Below are 19,085 nucleotides of genomic sequence, written 5' to 3'. Positions count from 1 at the left end.
TAAATAAATAGATAAATAAAAACATACATAAATAAATATGGCTATGAACTAAATTCTGAAATTTTAAAAAGATGGCAATAAATATATAAATATAGCATTATATAAATACATAGCTGAATCCATTTACCGACATCAATAAATAAATACATTTATTTCAAAATGACGTTTTTGTAAAGACTTTAATTTTTTTTTAGACTTTTACATGCCACATTTATTTCCACATATATTTCCACGCCACATTTATTTCCACACCACATTTATTTCTGTGCTGTATTTATTTCCGATCTCACATGCAAACGAGAGGGGCGTGGTTATCTTCAGACCAACGCAGCTGCACACAAGATTGAAGGTAGATATCCACCTTTTTCCCGGTTAGCGATTTTACCCATGATTCATAGCGGGTTTCAACCGGAAGCCGGTTATCATTTTCCGGTTCGAAGCTTGTGTACGTTTGATAGCTCGTAGATTGCTATCTTGTTTGCTGTAAAAGCCGGTGTTTCTCCATGGATGAAGCACAAATGGATAAAGAACTGAGGTGGATACACACCATGGATGTTTTAACAAGTCGTGACGACAGTAGCGTAACAGTCCCTCATCCATCCCGTCTGACGGAGTGGCTAGATGGCATGAAGCAATGACCCAATGTTAGCTACATCGACGTTGTTAATTACCTTTTATTTTCTGAAGCTGTTGATGGCGAAGAGTTGCGTAATTACACAAGCACAGAAGCATATACTTACTTGCATAGTAACAAAATAGGTAGCCTACAGTATTGTTGAAGAAATACAGCAGCTTTATATCTTTGAAGGCAACAGTAGAGCCCAGTCAGAGTGTCAATGAAGCTAAACATGCAGCATGGGTAACGCTGAGGGAGTCATTGACATTTCCTCATTTAGCAGACGCTTTCATCCAAAGTGACTTCCAAGAGAGAGCTTTACAAAGTGCATTGGTCACCGGTAATAACAACAAGATAGCCCCAAAAACATTGCGGGTCGCCAAAACATGAAGCACATATTGTGAACAACCAAAATAAGTGCCAAAGGGAAGAACCATAAGAGCATGTAGTTAAGCAAGTTACAATATATTAGCTACAATACATTGAGACAGTCGGCAGCCGGGTTAGGGAAGTCATATAGCCATGCAGCAGCTATTCTGTGGAAGGTAAAAATGTGTGCTGTCAGTTAAACGCGTTATTAACGGCGTTAACGCAAACCCAAATTAACGGCGTCAATATTTTTATCGCGCGATTAACGCTCTTTTTGACCTAGCAAACTTTGTCGTTTTTTTCACATTCTGTTGCAACAACCACTGACGTTAGAAAAACTACAATACCGCACCGGATCTAGCTAGACCGGAAACAAAACAACAGGCACGCCACACACACTTGTTTGGGCTTGCGAGCCGGCTAAAGAGTAGTAGCAGAGCCCGTTTACAGATATTAGACATTCTCTGGTAGTAGGCTAACGTTACGTTTTGAGTTGATTGCCAGCGCCAGACGCCGAAATGGATGCCAATAAGATTCTGAATGGAAAGTTTACTTTTAAAAGGTTACCGAATGGTTCCATTGACAAGACCAAAGTGATCAGTGTGTTCTGTCGTTGTGAACTGAGCTATCATCGCAGCACGTTTTGGAGTCTAAAATACCATTTTGATGGCCAAGCACACAGCTGATGCGAATTCTCCGCCCGCTCGTCAAAGCCAGGCGATTGCAATGTTGTTTTCCATTAAAAAAAAAACATTTGCACGAAGCAATCCGAACCACTTTTCCATATTGATAAGGGCCGGGTTTCCCAGATTCGGAAGCTCTTAACGCTAAGAGCTTCTTAGGAACGTTCTAGCGTTAAGAGCTTCTAACGAATCTGGGAAACCCGGCCAAGAGCATTACAATTTGAAAAAATAATGGATGAAAAAGAAATCAAGGGACATTTAGAATAGATAAAAATGTGTGATTAATTGTGATTAATCGTGAGTTAACTATGACATTAATACGATTAATCGCGATTAAATATTTTAATCGTTTGACAGCTCTAGTAAAAATATAATACTACATATGCACAGCACTTGACAAAATGTACTTTTGCACTTGTAATTTAATATGTTCATGCTTACTGTCTTTATTTATCCACCTACTATTAACATTACCATTAATAATAGAGGGTTTTCACCGACGTCACATTCTGGGCGGTATCCCGGATGCGCGGCCATATTGGAGGCACTCGGTGTAAACAACTTACTTAATGGGGTACAACCAGAGAATATCTAATATAGAGACAACTGCCACTCTCGGGAAACTTCCGGGTTCTGAACTGGTTGAAGTTCCATGTGAGGGCACTAACAAGCGAGTGCAGAATGAATGGAGGTCTATGGAGCGGTACCCCTCAAAATCCACTTTTCTCAGGATAACATTTTTTGTCTAGTAATTTGAATTCTGAATTCGAAAGGGGAGGCAAAAAAATACACACTGGAGGCTGTTAGATTGTTTTAAAGTCGCCTTTCTGTTCTAAAAAACCTTTGAAAATGTCATTGACGTCATACACATCGTATGACCAGACCTACTGCTTTACAGCAAGCTCTGGTCACTTACTTTTTTCTCTCAGGGCATCGACAACACAGCTGACAGGTTAGGCTCTCCCTGTCAATACACATGCTAGAAAGAGTTTTGGCTTGCTAATGTTGTTGCTAATGTTGCTAATGCTCTGACATTCTGATTCCGCTTCGGATGCCATCAATCGGGAGCTCTGGTCGTATCAGTCCTTCACTAACCAATCAGCATTCATTAGCAGAACGCTAGCGTGTTATGGGCAACAACGACTCACCCTGTAAGAAATCAAAAGGACATATTTAGCTGTTTAGCTCCATAGACTCCCATTCAACATGCACTCGCTCGCGATCACCCCCAGTGGAACTCTGGTGGAACTGCAGCCAAATTTGTTACAATGGGGCTTAATAGGGAGTGGCAAGGCTTTCCTTAAACAGGCTCTGGTACAACCAAAGAACGTATATTCTATACTCTTTGGTACAACTGTAGCCATGTCTAAACGACCGAAATGGTCACCAAAACGCGTCCAAGATCCAAAGGCATATAGGGAAGGACTTGGACCACAAGAAAAGGGTCGATATTTTGAGAAATTAGGATTTATTGGCGGTGCAGATCCCTACCAGTTAGCTCCCTCTACTTGGATCCGTGACGACCCGGTGATTCTGCCTTCAGTTGGATATCCCGATATTGTTAACTACCTGGTTTTCTCGCCGAACCCATACACATGCAGTAGTTTGATATGAATTATATTATGTCAATGTCAGCTTTACAGTAAAATAAGCACACAATAAAAACAATAAAAGCAGTAATTGTTTTTGCTATTTACTATTAAAAATATTATCATTACAATAGAAAATGTGTTATGAGCCGCTGAAATAAACATTTCACAATACCTGACAAGAAATGTACCGAACAAATACGGATGTTGTACAGATTTTTCCCCTCGTAGATCTTGGTTGAGCTTTGCCAACCACAAGCGCCTCCTTTACTCATATAATCAATCTCTGGCATTCCTCTCCCTGGTTTTTAATAACTTTTGGGAGTCGATATTATACCAAATATTTTTCTCGATCTATCCTATTGGTACAACCTGAAACACGGCAATAATTCACAATTTTCCTTGACGACGTTCGGGATATAAATCAAATCAAATCAAATCAAATTTATTTGTATAGCCCTTTTTACACGCAAGCATGTCACAGAGGGCTTCACATGCGCCCATAGAACTGCCCCTCAACCAACCTAAACCCTCAAGGAAGACAAGGAAAAACTCCCAGAAAAACTCCCACCGGGAGAAAAAATGGAAGAAACCTTGGGAGGAGCAATTCAGAGAGGGATCCCCTCCTCCAGAGACGGTTGGTAAGAGAGAGGAGCAGAACACAAGCTAAACATAGTCATACAGTGTCAATGGGTTTTGAAACACCAAAATCCATTGTTCGGCTTAATAGACGTTGGATGGGACCGGGAAACTCGCTGTTGGCCGTCATGGAGACTGGATTCCGGGTGACGACCTGGTTCAGCGTAGGCAGACCGACGACCAAGCAGGTCCTGACAGCTCAAACCCCCCACACCACAGGGAATGTGTGGGGGGGGGACAGAGAGGAGAGCAGGGATTAGAGAATGCCAGGAGCAGCTAACAGTTACAGTCATAATAGAATGAGATCCCCACCGGTCAAGTGTGGACTAGTGCAGCAATTTAACAGAGCAAAAAGGGTATTTGATGCAGCCCCACACACCAAAACAACGACAGCCCCCCTCAGTTGGAACATGAAATCTGTTCCAGGGGAAAGAACTCTAAAGTAGGTTATACTTATACGAATAAGGATGAAAACAACCAGTCCCCCGTTGTCTCCAACTAGTAATAAAAACTATAACAGTAACAATATACAGCAACGGAACTATAATAATAATAATACTAACAATATACAGTAACAGGTTTACTTTATTTGTAACATCTAGCTGGGCAATGTGAACATAAGCTATAATTAAAATTTAAAAGTTACATGTGATACACACATAGGCAAGCACACACCCCAGGTTTACATAGAAAGTACACACATACTTCCCTTTAACAATCATAGAATTGACTAAACAAGAACGTTTTTAATCTAGTTTTAAATGTCGAGACAGTATCAGCTTCCTTAATTGAGATGGGTAATTTGTTCCAAAGAAGAGGTGCTCTATATGAGAACGCCCTACCTCCAGCAGTTTTTTTCTTAACTTTGGGTATTACCAGATAGCCGGCATTTTGAGATCTTAGAGTCCTTGCGGGGCAATAGGGTGCAAGGAGACAGGAGAGGTACAGTGGTGCCAATCCATGCAGAGATTTGTAAGTTAGTAGTAGAACTTTGAAATCAGCTCTGGGTTGGATAGGGAGCCAGTGTAAAGAGATAAGAGTCGATGTTATATGATCAAACTTTCTAGTTTTAGTCAATAGTCTAGCAGCAGCATTTTGCACCCGCTGTAAGTTTTTTAGGTAGGTAATTGGGAGGCCAGAGAACAACACATTGCAGTAGTCCAATCGGGACGTAACAAAAGCATGTATTAGTTTTTCAGCATCATCCTTTGAGAGGAATATTCGTATTTTGGCAATATTACGTAGATGGAAAAATGCTGTTCTGGTGATTTGCTTAATATGGTACTCAAACGAAAGGTCTGGGTCCATTGTGACTCCCAGATTTTTTACCAGCTGGCTTTGAGATACTTTGACGCCGTCTAAGTCTAAGGTTAGATGGGATAAATTATTTCGGTGTTTTTTCGGACCAAAAATTTGAACCTTGGTTTTATCCGAATTAAGAAGAAGGAAATTTGCAGTCATCCAAGTTTTCAACCCGGAAACACAGGTTTCCATAGCATGTGGAAATTCTCCCGGCTTTATAGACATGTATAGCTGAGTATCATCTGCATAGCAGTGAAAATCTACCCCAAAACTTCTAATTATGTTTCCTAAAGGCAACATATAGAGTGAAAATAACAGAGGGCCTAAAACTGAACCCTGTGGTACTCCGTATTTTACAATGGAGCTCCTGGATGAGCAACCATCATAGTGGACATATTGTGATCTATCAGATAGATACGATCTGAACCACTGAAGTGAAGTACCAGAAATCCCAACATAGTTCTCCATACGTTCCAGGAGAATCTCATGATCTACAGTGTCAAAAGCTGCACTTAGGTCTAGAAGAACAAGGACAGAGCTAAAGCCCGCGTCAGAGGCTAATAATAGATCATTGACTACCTTGGCTAATGCAGTTTCAGTGCTGTGGTGAAGACGAAATCCAGACTGGAGAGGTTCATAGAGCTGATTTGAGGAGAGGTGCTCAGTGAGCTGTTTTGCCACAGCTTTTTCCAAAATTTTGGAGAGATGGCAAATTTGAAATGGGCCTGTAATTGCTAAGACAACCTGGATCCAGGTTTGGTTTTTTAAGAAGGGGCTTGATAATAGCTTGTTTGAAATCGTCAGGGACTTGTCCAGTTACAATAGATTCATTAATAATACTAAGCATGGGCGGTCCAATAATATGGAGAAGTTCCCTACAAAGTTTGGCAGGGAGGGGATCGAGAAGGCAGCTAGTGGGTTTCGAGGAATCTATCAGCTTGATGAATGCTTCCATAGAAATAGGGTTAAAGTGAGTGAGAGTCTCAACATGCAGAATGCTGGGTACAGAGGGAAAATCAGTGTTGATGGCCACTCCTCCAGGACTAGTCTGTAGTTTGTCCCTTATTGCATAGATTTTTTGGTCAAAGAAATCTAAGAAATCATTGGGAGAGAGATCTGAACTAACACAGAGTGTACTTTTCTTAGTGAGTTTTGCAACAGTATCAAATAGGAACTTAGTGTTGTGTTTGTCCTTACTAATCAACTTAGAGAAATATTCTGATCTGGACCTGATGAGGACTTGCTTGTACTCTATTTGGCTGTCCTTCCAGGCCAGGCGGAAAACCTCCAATTTAGTGGTACGCCACTTATGCTCTAATTTTCTAGTGGACCTCTTGAGAGTGCGGGTTTCCTCTGAATACCATGGAGCCAGTTTCTTGTCTATTCTTTTCCTTGGTTTGAGTGGAGCAACAGAATCTAGGGATTGCTGAAGAACCAAATTCAGATCCCTTGTTTTAGCATTTAATGATTTATTCGGGACATCAAGTGCTTCTAGTGCAGCGGGTAGAATACTAGCCAGTTCCAGAGCTGTACCTGGGGTTAAGCAGCGGCCAACAGAAATATTCTGGGTTCCTCCAAGGCTCTGGCAGAGATCCATTTTAAAGGTTACCAGGCAGTGGTCTGATAATATAGGATTGTGGGGATGGACAATGACATCACTAATCTTGATTCCCCGCGTGAGAACTAAATCCAATGTATGCGAGTGAAGATGGGTAGGTTTAGAAACCACCTGAGTGAGACCTGTGGAATCCATAAGAGCAGTAAAGGCCTTACTTAGAGGATCTTTTGGGTCATCTACATGAATGTTAAAATCACCCATAATTAAGATATTGTCAGTGTATGTCACAAGATCAGCACTAAAATCAGCAAATTCCTCAAGGAAGAGGGAGTATGGGCCAGGGGGCCGGTATAGAGTAACTATACAAAACGAAGGAGGGGGGGCAACAGTAGTAGAATTAGTCCTTTTTAAAGTAGTTGGTGGTTTCATACAAATTATCTCAAATGATTTAAAGGTATTTACAGATTTTAGGCTGAGGTTGAAGCTAGCTTTATATAACATAGCAACACCACCACCTTTCTTTGAAACACGAGGGATGTGTGAATACGCAAAATCAGGAGGCGATGCTTCATTCAGGGGGAAATATTCATCAGGTTTTAGCCAGGTTTCGGTGAGACCAATCAGGTCCAGGCTGCAGTCAGACATCAGATCATTAATCAAAACGGCCTTAATATACTTCAGTGCCAGTGCTTTGTTGTGATGCGGAGTGCCTCCAAGATGGCGACTTCCGGTCCGATGACGCGTCGTGAAAACCCTCTATAGCAATATTGATAGTGATGCCATTATAGCATTTTTGCGTAGCCCAGATGAAGATCCGGATCAGGATACAGTTCTGTTGGCTTTTTTTTAAGAAATGGAAAGAGCAAACATACACTTTCTTTGGAGGGTGTTTTAGTTTAAAAGCTGCAAGCCACGCTGTTTTGCGTTCCTTATTCCTTGGCATGGAGTGCAAAGCATAGGGCGATGGACATGGACAATTTCTTCGAAGTTGTTGATGTTCGAAGCAAGATGTTTCCGACGAAAATCTTCAGTTTTCTTGAATATGTTATTGTAAGTGTAACCTGAGCTCATGTTAACAACATTTAATTAAACACAACCTATTCTAATCAATGTAATGTTGCCTTCTCTGTCGATATCATGGTACACTAGTAGAGGTTAGACACTGAACAGGAAGCACAAAACCGGAAAGCGGAAGTAGTTCAGCACCCATTGGTTGCTGGAGAAACAGGTGGATTGGGACACCTTGGCTGTGTTCGAAATCTTAAATAGCTGTCTTAATCCTTGATCTCTTACTAGACAGGTGTCTAACTAGACAGGTCCTTTCGAGGGAAGGTATCTCCAAAACCGTTGATTTCGAACAGTCTATTAAGACAGGATATACGTCATCGCGCTGCGTGTACTTATGTGCTCGCACTAGCGCGCTTTGTCAGACGGCAGTCAATTGCATTGAGTTTATTGTCACACAAGTTTATTGTCACACTAAGTCAAGTTAAGCTGTATTTAAACTTATGTTAAATATAGGCTCAATAGCTCGTAACATTTGTGTTTGTATTTCACTAATTTGATAGGATTATAATAAAACACAGCAACTAGCTAGTGTCTGCACTGCACTGTGATGCTAGCTAAGTTTCAAGCGTTATCTTCCCTTCAAGGAAGTTAACGCTTCCCTTCAAGGAAGTTAACGCTTGTCAATGGAGCGATCCCAGACCCTCTGTACACATGAAACGTACGAGGGTCTGGTTAGGACCAGGCTAATTTACAAGTACCGTTTAGCTGAAATATGAATTGTAAAAACTTAGAGCAATGGCGGTCAAAGGATTCTGTTTAACTGTGTTGCTACAAATTTATTTGTTATGATGATTTCGGACAGCGTGCGTGGTTGCCTGTCGTAGCGTAGCGCAGTTGTATTTTTATATCAATTTATCGTATTTAGCGTATTTTGATCTAACCTATTGTCTGGGTTCACAGTGACGATTTAAGTAGGCTCATTTGTAAGATGTAGTTTCATAAGGGGCTGTGGTATCGTGGGATAATTTGGCTATTGCCTCAAAACAATCCCAAATAGGCCCACGATAACCAGCTGTTTTCGATGAACCCAGGCCATACAAAATTTAGCTTGAATGCCAATAAATGTGTGACTACAAGCTCCTTTCATCCATGAGCCTGAATATCTTCAACAGACCAACAATCATGTGTTTTGCTCTAGTCGATCGAATCCCACTTCATGCCTGCTTGTATAACGATTGCATATAGGTTCTGTTAAATTCCTGCATAAATGGGGACAGCGCCGTTTGATTGCGTCATCTTCACATTGCGCCGCGCTAAAAGCAATGTATTATGGTTAATCCACAGCAGAATTTCCGATAACTGCCTTGGTGAGTCGCATGTTAGACGCTGCAGACATAAAATGAGCCAAGATACTTTAAAGCCACCACATAATGTTAAATGCTACTGTATTTTTGTTGTAATTAAGTTATCAATGAATGCCGTTTGTTTGGCGTTGAGTGAGACGTTAATTTTGGGCTCAAAGCTGAATGCTAAATGTAGCTAATTTTCCGTTGTTGCTAGCTACTTATGCTATTTCTCCGTCTGACTCTGCGTGGTGTAGGGCTATTTTCTGTCCTGACTCGGTCTTGTTTCCCTGTGTGCAGGTAACTGTCATTGAATGTGAACTGTACTTTGGTTATGTGAAATTGATTTTGTCAAAACAACCACTTCCACTATAAGATCACAGTTAACGAATTAATAAAGACAGCTGAATTTCCGATAACTGCCGTGGGCTATTTTATGTTTCTGTCTGCAACGTTGATGTGCCTGTCCTGACTCGGTCTGGTTTCCCTGTGTGCAGATGCAACTCCATAATACACAACCTAGTGAGACTGGCACATAGAGGACCGTCACATTGGTGCCGTAACTGTGCCATGGATTGAGTGACCGTCTGCCTGCCTTTGCCGGGCCGCTGTCGCTGTGACTGCATTTGGATGTCGTGGACTGTGGTCTTCTGATTTGGACATTATCCTTTGCCTTTAGAAAGGACTCTACCTCTGCTCTTTTTTGTTGTTGTTTTGGATCAGTTTTCTCTTGTTGGTTGATTTTATTTTATTTATTTGTTTTCTCTGCTCTTGTTGTTTTGGACTGTAGTCATAATGAGCAATCCTGCACTTGATTTGCCAGTTCGTACCCCAGCTTCTGTTGGTAGGGGGAGGGGTGTACTGCAAATACATGCTTCATTTCTGGGTAGTCCTGTTGTTGGCAGTAACATTGCATTAGGAGTGAATAGGATTGACTTTTCGACTGATCTTCCTGACATTACCGACATGCGTAACATACATGGGCAGCCAGTCACTAGTTCAACACCACACATTGGTCATGTTGCCCCTGACTTGTTGGATCAAGTAGGCTCAATTGCTCAAAAGATTGGAGAGCAGGTAGCCGACAGTATCATGAGTCGTCTTAACCCACCTAGCTTGGGGCCAGACACACACAACGACCTGCGTACTTACCGTGACACTTTGACTCGACCTACCAAGACTGTGGATATATCTCAGGCTCACTTGGTCACTCACAGAAATGTCAAGGAGCCTCCTTCCTTCAGAGGAGATGGATCTGACTCGCTTGACATTGAGGAGTGGGAACACCTGATGAGGGCCTTTGTTAAGAAAGGAAATGTGAATGCTGACGAACATGTGGAGGAGATACTTGTTCACCTGCGGGGCAGAGCAAAAGATGTAGTAACATTTTGGATTAGGAACAGTGAGTCTGACATCCAAACCAGCCCCAATGCTGTTTACAGTCTGCTTCGTAAGCATTTCAGTTGCAGTCAGTACTCACCAGTTCCCCTCTACTGTGCCTAATGAGAGTGAAAAGCCTTACGATTACTGGTTGAGGCTAAACAAAGCAGCAGATGTAGCCTCTGAATGTCTGAGGGAGCAAGGCAAATCGTTTGACAACCCAGGAACTGAGATTTCCCATATGTTCATCCGCCATTGTCCCAGTAAAGATTTGGCCCTGTCCTTTCGATCCAAGTCCATTGACAAATGGTCAGCTCATGAAGTGCAAGCTGTGTTGAATGCCCATAAGTCAGAGTTTAGCTTCAAACCTGTTGGCTCGACATGTTGTGGTAAGATTGATAAGGCAAATGTTTCAAAGGTTGATGTTAATGCTGCTTCTGTCGCTTGCCATGACTCTGTATCACAGCAGTGTAGATCTACAGACCAGGTTAATCTAGAGAGAGTAATCGAAATGCTGGAGAAAGTTTTGAGGCGCGATTCACGCGCACGACAGCCTTACTCACGGCAACGTAATGCCAGATTTCCAAGAGTTGATGGTTTAGACGCCTTACCCTGTGCTATCTGTAATGATGGGGCTCACTCTGCCCTAGTCCACTGCCGTGAGCATCGCTTGTGCTTTCAGTGCCAGTCACCCAGCCATTCCCAGAGCAATTGTCCTGTGTCACAGACTACTCTACCTTCGTCTGATCAGGGAAACTAACAGATCTGCGGGAGGAGGAGGGCAGCGCAGATCTAATTAACCAGCCTCCCATTTGTGACATTGAGGATTATGAGTCTGTATATGAGGTACATAAAAGTATTGCTCCTTCTGATAAAACTTATCTTTCAAAATTTACTGCACGTCCCTATGATTGACAGTCTGTTTTACACCCCGGTGTCTATCGAAGATGGCCCAACGTTGAAAGCACTGATTGACAGCGGTTCTATGGCATCCACCATAAGCGAAGGAACTGAGGATAAGCTGTTGGAAGCCAACCCTAACTTGACAAAGACGCTAGCAGACAATGTTATTGTTGTTGGGTGTCACAGTCTTTGTTTATGGATGTAAAATGATGATCCCTGTTTTGGTTGTGCCAGGCCAGACGGAGCAATTGATTCTTGGCAGCAATGCTATCAAATCGCTGTTGACCTTACTGAGGACCACCGACAGCTACTGGAAGTTGATGACCATGCCAAGCAGAGATGGGATGGATGAATCCTTTCAGTTTTTGTCCTTGCTCTCTAACACAGAGATGGAAAGGTGATATCATGCCTGACAAAGTGGGTACGGCTAAACTTATGGGCAGTGTGACATTGCAACCACAGACTGAATATATAGCTTGGGGTAAACTCCCTAGCAAGGCAGTGGTGTCTGTGGGTAGTACTGTAGTCATAGGGCCCACTCAGTCTAACTCTAGGTCTAAACAAATCTTGGTCGGCCGAGTCGTTGCACCACTATTTGGTGATGGTTTAGTCCCAGTTAAACTAGTTAACCCCACTAATCACCCTGTGACATTGAGAAGGAACTCGAAAATCGCTGATGTATCCCCGTGCATGGCAGAAGAGGACTTCCCAGAGGTTGCAAGTGCCCAGTGTAATGTCCCGTGTAACGTCCAGTCGGGTGTCCAGCCCTGGCACATCCCTGAGCAACCTCTAAAGTCAGAAGAGGAGTTGACCAGCATTCTGAGGGACCTGGGAGTGAATGACTTAGACCCAAGTGCGTGTGAAGTGTCTCTTGAATGGAAGAACAAACTCCTCAACATCATCACAGCACATGAGTCTATATTCTCGAAGAACAAGATGGATTGTGGTCTAGCAAATTATTTTGTTCACAGGATTCGTTTGGTTGATGACAAGCCATTTAGTTTACCTTATTATAGGATACCACCAAGTCACTAGGAGAAGATGCGAACAGCTCTGAATGACATGGAGGAAAGTGGCGCAATAAGGAAGTCTAACAGTGAGTATGCATCACCTTTAGTACTCGTGTGGAAGAAAAATGGCGACCTTAGGCTCTGTAATAATTTCAGATGGCTTAACGCTAGGACAGTAAAGGATGGTCATCCTCTCCCACACCAGACAGACACACTTGCCGCTTTAGGTGGAAATGTTTTCTTCTCCACCATGGACCTGACATCCGGCTTTTATCATGTGCCACGACATGATAATGGCAAAAAGTATACAGCATTCTCATCACCATTCGGCCTTCACGAATACAATTGCATGCCCCAAGGCCTCACGAACAGCCCTGCTACATTTATGCGATGATGATGTCGATTTTTGGTGATGAGAATTTCACCAGTTTGCTGTGTTATCTCGACGATCTTTTGGTTTTTGCTCCAACTGAGCAGCTTGCACTTGACCGGCTGGAGATGGTGTTTTTGAGGTTGAAGACTCACAATTTGAAGCTCTCACCGAAGAAATGTAATTTTCTGAGGTCTGTGAAATTTCTGGCTCACATCATATGTGAAGAAGAAGTTTGCACTGATCCTGAGAAAGTGCGGGCCATCACTGATATGCAGGTATCTGATTTAATGGACTCCGATGGCATCACTCTTTGTCCTAAGAAAATCAGATCAATTTTGGATATGGTCTTGTATTATCAACATTTTATTGAGAACTGTTCAGCCAAGGCGAAGCCCTTCTTCAAGCTCATCTCCCAGCCGGACACGCAGTGCTTCAAAAAGAAGGGAAGACAGTCTATGAAGAAAGTTGTAAATGTTAAACTCACACAATCAGATTGGACTGAGGAATGCAAATGCGCATTTGAGACCTTAAGCATGACTTGTTTACGAGTGTAACGTTAGCTCACCCTGATTTTGATGACCATTTCATATTGGCCGTGGATGCGTCTTTTGATGGGTTGGGAGCAGTACTTTCACAGATCCCCAAAGGCAGCTACAAGGCGAGGCCAGTGGCTTTCGCGAGCAAGATGCTTTCACGCTCTCAAATAAACTACCCCACGCACAGGCTCGAGTTCTTAGTCTTAAAGTGGGCAGTATGTGACAAATTACATTACTGGTTGAAAGGTCGTAATTTTACAGCTTGGACTGACAACAACCCACTCACATACAGTGCCCTCCAAAAGTATTGGAACAGTGAGGCGAATTCCTTTATTTTTGCTGTAGACTGAAAACATTTGGGCTTGACATCAAATAATGAACGTGAGACCAGAGATCAACGTTTCAGCTTTTATTTCCAGGTATTTACATCAGGATCTGATGCACAACTAAGAAAATATCACATTTTGTTTGAATCCACCCATTTGTCATGTGATCAAAAGTATTGGAACAGATATACTTAAAACATATTTAAGTGAATAAGACTTAATATTTAATTGCAAATCCTTTGCTTTCAATAACTGCAGCAAGTCTGTGACCCATTGACGTCACCAAACTTTTGCATTCTTCCTTTTTGATGCTTTCCCAGGCTTTCACTGCAGCCTCTTTCAGTTGTTGTTTGTTTTGTGGGGTTCCTCCCTTCAGTCTCCTCTTAAGCAGGTAAAATGCATGCTCTATAGGGTTTAAGTCTGAAGATTGACTTGGCCAGTCTAATACCTTTCATTTCTTGCCCCTGATGAACTCCTTTGTTGTTTTGGCAGTGTGTTTTGGGTCGTTATCTTGCTGCATGATGAAGGCTCTGCCAATCAGTTTGGTTGCATCTTTCCTTAAATTGGCAGACAAAATGTTTCTGTAGACTTCCGAGTTCATTTTGCTGCTGCCATCATGTGTTACATCCTCAATGAAGATTAATGAGCCCGTCCCAGAAGAAGCCATGCAAGCCCAAGCCATGACATTACCTCCACCGTGTTTCACAGATGAGCTTGTGTGTTTGGGATCATGAGCAGTTCCTTTCTTTCTCCAAACTTTAGCCTTTCCATCACTTTGGTAAAAGTTAATCTTTGTCTCATCAGTCCATAAAACTTTGTCCCAGAATTTTTGAGGTTCATCTCTGTACTTTTTGGCAAATTCCAGCCTGGCCTTCCTATTCTTCTTGCTAATGAGTGGTTTGCATCTTCTGGTGTAGCCCTTGTACTTTTGTTCATGAAGTCTTCTGCGAACAGTAGATAGTGATACCTTCACTCCTGCCATCTGGAGGTTGTTGCTGATCTCACTAACAGTTGTTTTAGGGTCTTTCTTTACAGCTCTCACAATGTTTCTGTCATCAACTGCTGATGTTTTCCTTGGTCTACCTGTTCGACGTCTGTTACTTAGTACACCAGTAGTTTTCTTCTTCTTCAGGACATTCCAAATGGTTGTACTGGCTATGGCCAATGTTTCTGCAATGGCTCTGATTGATTTTCCATCTTCTCTAAGACTCACAATTGCTTGTTTTTCACCCAAAGACAGCGCTCTGGTTTTCATGTTGTTTTCACCTCTGAATACAGTCTGCATAGACAAAACCTATCTTACCCAATCTGAACCTGAGTGTAGACATTCAGTGGTATTTATTGATTGAATAATGTATGTAATAGGACACACCTGGGCAACAAAAAAAACCTGTCAGTCACATGTTCCAATACTTTTGCTCACGTGACAAATGGGTGGGTTCGAACAAAAAGGTGATATTTTCTAATTTGTGCATCAGATCCTGATGTAAATACCTGGAAATAAAAGCTGAAACGTTGATCTCTGGTTTCACATTCATCGTTTGATGTCAAGCCCAAATGTTTTCAGTCTACAGCAAAAATAAAGGAATTGGCCTCACTGTTCCAATACTTTTGGAGGGCACTGTACATACTCACCAAACCAAGACTGGATGCATGTGAGCAGCGTTGGATAGCGAAGCTGGCATCCTATAGTTTCGACTTGAAGTATGTGCCAGGAGCTAGAAACATTGTGACAGATGCACTCAGTAGGGAGCCTTTTGTCCAGTCCAGTGTCGGCCATCGCCTTGTGACAGAGCCTTACCATGCTTTGTTAAATCAACTGAAGGGTTTGAAAGACGAAACAGTTCAAGATACTTTCAGATACTCAAACAACTGTCAACTGGTGAGCACACATGTTGAACCAAGCTCTGATCTCTCCCAACCGCTTTCCCAGGGCAAGTTAACTTCTCAAGAGATCTTTGCTCTCTTAGATGCCCACTGCTCTGGTGGGATAGGCCGAATAATGGGGACGGGAGTCATCCCGTCTGGAGAAGGAGGATTGTACCACTGCTCAGCCTACAAGCACTCTTCGGACTATGCAGGAGCAAGACAGCACCTTGAGTAGAGTGGTTTACTATGTCCAGAGACACAAGAGACCTGACAAACGTGAGCGTACAAGGGAGCCTCGTAGTGTACTCAAGCTGCTCAAGCACTGGAACAAACTCACACTGCAAGATGGAATGCTATTTAAAGTGAAAAGAGATAACAACATGAACAAGCTCTACCAGTGTATTGTACCAGACAGCTTGAAACAACAAGTGCTTCATGGGATACACGACGCCGCAGGTCATCAAGGACGCTCACGTACACTCTCACTGGCCAGACACAGGTTTTTTTGGACAGGCATTGCGCATGACATTGTGCATTATGTTAGAAACTGCCAGCGTTGTATTGTTGGTAAGATGCCGGAGCCTCATGCTTGTGCTCCTCTGGAGAGTATTCTCACTACAGAGCCCATGGAATTGATTAGCATTGATTTCTGGACAGCAGAGCAGGGAGACAACAAATCTGTAGATGTACTCGTAGCAACGGATCATTTCACCAAGATGGCCTTTGCCTTTCCTTGTACAAACCAGTCAGCTAAACAAGTGGCTCACCGCTTATGGAATGATATTTTCTGCATATATGGCTTTCCAAAGCGTGTGCACTCCGACCAGGGGGCCAATTTCGAAAGCAAGCTCATTAAGGAGTTGTTGGATATGGCTGGGATAAAGAAATCGCACACTACCCCTTACCTCCCGATGGGTAATGGAATCACAGGGCGTTTCAACAGAACCTTAGGAAACATGATTAGAGCGATACCCTCCAAGTCCAAAGCAAAGTGGCCCCAATCATTAAGAGTACTGACTTTCTGTTATAATTGCACTGTCCATGAAACAACAGGTTTCGCACCTTTTTACCTTTTAAGGACATGGTCACTGGCAAAGAAAGAACAGTTCACCGGAACCTACTCCTTCCTGTCAGTTTCCTGTTGAGAGACGATGATGTTGATCCGTTGTCTGATTCCCTGCCAGTTGGCATTGGAAGTGACCATGGTGCTGCTCTGCCTCACGACCTACTTGACAGTGATACAAAAATGCTGGACCTGATGAAGTTGTTGACGACTTACCCAGTTCTTCTGACGCAGTAGAGACTACTCCTGTGGATGATGTTGTCGATGACAGTCATGTGTGTAATGGCCGGGACAGTGTTGTGAGCCAGTCATCATTTCTGGATGATCAGTCTGCCAATATTCACTTCATACAGCTCCTCACAGACTCACCAGCTGACGTACACTCACATGTTCCCAGTAGTGCAGTTTCAGAATCAGTTGAGCCTGTGATTTGCACCCAACCAAAGCAAGTACTCCCAAACATGATTATGACTAGGACTGGTAGGACCATTAGACCTCCAGAAAGATTGATTTGTGATATGAATTACCAGGTTGTGGAAGATTCAAGGTCTTCCGTGGGTTCCTTTGTTACTTTTGAGAGGAATGTTTTTGCAGTGTAGTCTGGGATTTTCTACTGTAGCCTACATATGGGTATTTCTGTTCTTGAGTGTAGACAGATGGAGACACGGCATCTCTTGTGTCTCTGTTAAGGTTTCGGTACCAGCCTATCCTTGCATACCCTGTAGGGGGAGTTTTGTAACTGACTATTACACAGTAGTGCTCGATGTCATCCACCAGTTTTTTTTGTATCTTCTCCTTTTCTGTTTCTCATGTGCTTCCCTGTTTTAGCAGTAACTTAGGGGGGTGTATGTAACGGTTGTATATAGGTTCTGTTAAATTCCTGCATAAATAGGGACAGCGCCGTTTGATTGCGTCACCTTCACATTGTGCCACGCTAAAAGCAATGTATTATGGTTAATCCACAGCAGAATTTCCGATAACTGCCGTGGTGAGTCGCATGTTAGACGCTGCAGATATAAAATGAGCTAAGATACTTTAAAGCCACCACATAATGTTAAATGCTACTGTATTTTTGTTGTAATTAAGTTATCAATGAATGAATTATCTGTCAATCACCCTGGCATTTGCGACGGTGACCCCTTCATCCTCTGCCAGGAACCTTGGGTTTACCATGGATGATGAGCTCTCCCTCACGGCCCACATTGCCGCAGTCTCCCGGTCTTGTAGATTCACCCTCTACAACAACTGGAAGATCAGGAGATACCTGTCTGAGCACTCCACCCAGCCGGTAGTCCAAGCACTGGTCCTCTCCAAGTTGGACTACTGCAACTCGCTGCTCGCTGGTCTCCCAGCATGTGCAACCCGCCCTCTTCAGAGGATTCAGAACGCAGCGGCCCGCCTGGTCTACAATCTACCCAGACGCTCCCATGTTAACCCGCTCCTCATCTCTCTCCACTGGCTACCCATCAAGGCCCGTATCAGATTCAAGACCCTGGTACTGACCTTCCGAGCAGTGAACGGGACTGCACCCGACTACATCAAGTCTCTCCTGCAACCTTACACCCCCACCCGTCACCTAAGGTCTTCTTCAGACAACCGCCTGGTGTCCCACCGCTCAAGACCGCCCGGTCCCAACATAAGCTATTCTCCTGCCTGGCCCCCCAATGGTGGAACCAGCTCCCCACCTCCGTCAGGGACACTGACTGTCTCCCCACCTTCAAGAAAAGGCTCAAGACGCACTTGTTCTGGAGTACAACGACACTTAAGAATGCTTGGCTGGACCTGATGTTAGTTTTCTCCAGGATAACAATGACTCTTATTGAGTGACTTGTTGCTCTTGTAGGTTAGTTATAACGAAGTTAAGTCTTGTACTCGCTGTGAAATATTTGACTGTTGATTGTTCTTCTACAGGTACAGTCCTGCACTTTTTGTAGTTCATGTTGTTTTAATTTGTAACTTGCATAACTGCATGCTCTTATGGGTCTTCCCTTTGGCACTTGTTTAGTTTTTTCACAATGTATGCTTCATGTTTTGGCTGCTTGCAATGTTTGGGACTACCTCGTTGTTATGATCAGTGACTTATGCTCTTTCTGTAAAGCTCTCTCTTGGAAGTCGCTTTGGATAAAAGCGTCTGCTAAATGCATAAATGTAAATGTGAATGCCGTTTGTTTGGCGTTGAGTGAGACGTTAATTTTGGGCTCAAAGCTGAATGTTAAATGTAGCAAATTTTCCGTTGTTGCTAGCTACTAATGCTATATCTCCGTCTGACTGTGCGTGGTGTAGGGCTATTTTATGTTTCTGTCTGCAACGTTGATGTGCCTGTCCTGACTCGGTCTGGTTTCCCTGTGTTCAGATGCAACTCCATAATACACAACCTAGTGAGACTTACACATAGAGGACCGTCACACTTGCAACTGTTTTATTTTCTAAGCCTACAAGAGCAAATATGAGATGCAACTTGAAATTGTCCAATAATGTTGAATTTTGTGTGAATTTGTGACAAATCTGGTGATAGAGG

Source organism: Hypomesus transpacificus, chromosome 6 (assembly GCF_021917145.1).
Source record: "Hypomesus transpacificus isolate Combined female chromosome 6, fHypTra1, whole genome shotgun sequence".
In the NCBI taxonomy this organism is placed as follows: Eukaryota; Metazoa; Chordata; class Actinopteri; order Osmeriformes; family Osmeridae; genus Hypomesus; species Hypomesus transpacificus.
The sequence above is the reverse complement of the archived record's forward strand: the minus strand, read 5'-3'. Positions refer to the sequence as shown.